This window comes from Limulus polyphemus, unplaced genomic scaffold, assembly GCF_000517525.1.
Source record: "Limulus polyphemus unplaced genomic scaffold, Limulus_polyphemus-2.1.2 Scaffold1756, whole genome shotgun sequence".
NCBI lineage: Eukaryota > Metazoa > Arthropoda > Merostomata > Xiphosura > Limulidae > Limulus > Limulus polyphemus.
Window position 1 is genome coordinate 206,856 of NW_013667366.1, and position 3,672 is coordinate 210,527.

The window sequence follows — 3,672 nt, forward strand, 5'->3', positions numbered from 1 at the left end:
TATTGATAAATCCTGTATCTTCTTATTGACAGGACACAGTATTGATAAATCCTGTATCTTCTTATTGACAGTAAGCCCTCGTGTAGCTTTGCGCAAAATTCAAAACAAACAAAAAACAAACACTCAGAAAAAACTAACGCGTCTTTGTTTATGATAAAGCTAATCAAGCCACCAGCCTTACTTTTGAGCTGCCAACCAGAGGGAAGGTAATGTGCCGGTAGAATCCACCGCCAACTCTTGGGCTGCTCTTTACGAACGAATAGCGATAGTTGAAAGGACTGCGCCTTTAGGCATGTATTTCATGAAGGACGTGTGATCAAAAACACACAAATCAAATATGTGGTACGAGCAATTATTTTCTAATTGTAATTTATTGAGAATAAATCAAAATTCGTCATCTTAAGCATCACCATTCCTCACATTATTGATACTTGATTAGTCCAAAATATTTTCCTTTTGATCACCCAGTTTAATGTGTGCGCTGTTTTGCAGGGCGAATCTAGTTGGGGGATAAATATATGATCTTGACATATAAGACTAATGATTTCCTGAACATGGATGCCACGTGTATCTCAAGGTGGAGTTATCCATTTGACAGAAACTGACATAGGATCATAATCAGTAACGAAATAAGGATATCTAACAAATTAAAAAACACGAATCAAACCCTCACTAGAGGACAGTCGAAATTAATATCACTATAGGGACTATTTCAATAGTGATAGAATGATGCAAGCTAAAATGAATCGATATCCTTCTGCTTCTAGTTAGTAGTTCCACGTGTATCACAGAGCTTCTTCCTTATGATATGTCGTCGGAAAGGACTAAAAAGGAAAGGAAAAGGAAAAAAGGAAATTAATGTTTTATGAGCAGTGCACGTTGGCAGTAAGGTATACAAAATATATTAACCGGACTTAGATGTGACTCAAAGCGGATTGAAAATTGCCATAATTTGTAAAAAAAAGAGGGGGAGGGGGAGAATTATAAAGTAAAGTAGTAAGTTCTGAGGGATTTAAATCTAACCAAAATAATCAAATAATCAAAATAATCTCATATATAGGCACAATCTTGGGCTAGATTGTTTATCTACTCATCTATATTTTGAGGTCCTTAAATTATTGCTCTATGCGCTTTCTTAGGATTGCCTCCACGCAAAAAAAAGAAGAAAAAAAATAGATTAGTCTATAAAGCAGCCAGAAAGCTGGTTCCCTAGATATACATCCCATATATTCTTGTAAAGAGTTAACTAGATGCCCTGCTAACATCACACATGCAACCCGCTAACACCGACCACGTCATTCACTAACATCAACCATGTAACTCCTAACACCGACCATGTGATTCGCTAACATCACACATGCAACCCGCTAACACCGACCACGTCATTCACTAACATCAACCATGTAACTCCTAACACCGACCATGTGATTCGCTAACATCAACTATGTAACTCCTAACACTGACCATGTGATTCGCTAACATCAACTATGTAACCTGTTAACACCGACCATGTGACTCACTAACATCAAGTATGTAACATGTTAACACCGACCATGTGACTCACTAACATCAACTATGTAACCTGTTAACACCGACCATGTGACTCACTAACGTCAAGTATGTAACATGTTGACACCGACCATGTGACTCACTAACATCAACTACGTAACCTGTTAACACCGACCATGTGACTCACTAACATCAACTATGTAACCTGTTAACACCGACCATGTGACTCACTAACATCAACTATGTAACCTGTTAACACCGACTATATGATTCACTAACATCAATTGTGTAACTCCTAACACCGACCATGTGGTTCAATTACATCAACTATGTAACCCGTTAACGCCGACCATGTGATTCACTGACATCAACTATGTAACCAGTTAACACCGACCATGTGACTCACTAACATCAACTATGTAACTCCTAACACTGACCATGTCATTCACTAACATCAACTATGTAACCCGTTAACGCCGACCATGTGATTCACTGACATCAACTATGTAACCTGTTAACACCGACCATGTTACTCACTATCATCAACTATGTAACCCGTTAACGCCGACCATGTGTTTCACTGACATCAACTGTTTAATACCGACCAGGTGATTCACTGGCATCAACTGTTTAACACCGACCATGTGTTTCACTGACATCAACTATTTTCAGTAATAATTCATCAACTGTACATAGAAACATCGTAAAAAGTTTTGTTTCCTTGTAATTAAGCACTAAGCTACACAGTGGGCTATCTGTGTTGTGCTCAACACAGGTATCGAATCCCGGTGTCTAGCGTTGTAATTCCGCAGACATACCGCTGTGCCACTGGAGGGCAAAATTTGAAGTGCACACACGTAAATTTCTTCTCTAGTTATAGTTCATTTTCTTCAACAACGTTTATCCCTTTTGAAACAGAATGAATTTAATATTTTTATCTTCCTTGCATCGGGTTTAGCCACTTGAGGTAAAACTCTACTTTAACACTTATGTACGAGTGATCTTTCTACGTATCGCTGAGTTTTTCAGTTGTTATTTTCTTATTGGAAAGCTACACAGTGGGCTATCTGTCACCGCGAGGAATCGAACTCCAGACTTTTGCATTGTAAGCCCGTAAACGTTAACTTATTCTAGATGTTAAAATCTCGTGGTAAAACGCCATATTCATGTCTGTCAAAATATAACTGGATATATGATGTTTGGTGCAATAAATAATGCGTTAAGCATTGCTTATACAAACGACAGATAAAAATGTTAAGCAATGAATCGATCTCGCAATTCTTATGCTTACATTATCATTTAAATTTTACATATAATTTTTTAGATTAATGTTTATAGTGATATAAAAAGATAACTGGTTTAATAAAACAAAATCACGTAAGTACTAAAAGTCGTCGAGAGAGAGATAGAGCATCGTATATCACAACGGAATAAAATACAAAATTTTAAGTTGTTCTCCAGCAGTGCTAGCTTCATTCGTTTGTCATTTATATAAGCTTTTACATAGTTAATGAAAAACTCATCACGAACGATTGTTTGTTTGTTTCACAACTTCCATGCAACCAACCCTATTTTTTTAAAGTGATAGACTAGGGGGAAGGCAACTAGAGAGCAGCATCTACCGCCAACTCTGGGGCTACTATTATCTAATCGAATAGTGAAAGTTGACCGTCACGTTTATAGCGCGTCCGCACTCTCAAAGTGCGGAGTGGGTTTTTGCGGCAGCGAAGCGCGAAACACAAATTCTCGGATTCGCAGTCCCAGCACGTTTGCCACACGCTCATGATAGATGAATTTCGAAATTATAAAGGTTCATTTAAGTATGTAAAATAGTAGCACTCTAGCTAGTCTTTTAGAAATCGTGTCAGCAGAATTTTCGGCGTGCGACGAGTTGAAATGATGTATACTATTTAATAAACACTGCAGAAAATGTACGCGTATCGACTTACAAATTTCTCAAACCAGTTTTATTTGGAAGTTATCAGATTGCTTAGTTTTTAACCATGTAATTGAATAATAACCAAATACTTCTCCAAGTGGGTCAGCGGTAAGTTAACGGACTTCTTCTTCATCCGTAGCTTTTTCCCGTATCTATACGGGGTCGCTATTTTCGGGTTTTACGGCCGGATGCCCTTCCTGACGCCAACCATCCCCTAATTTAGC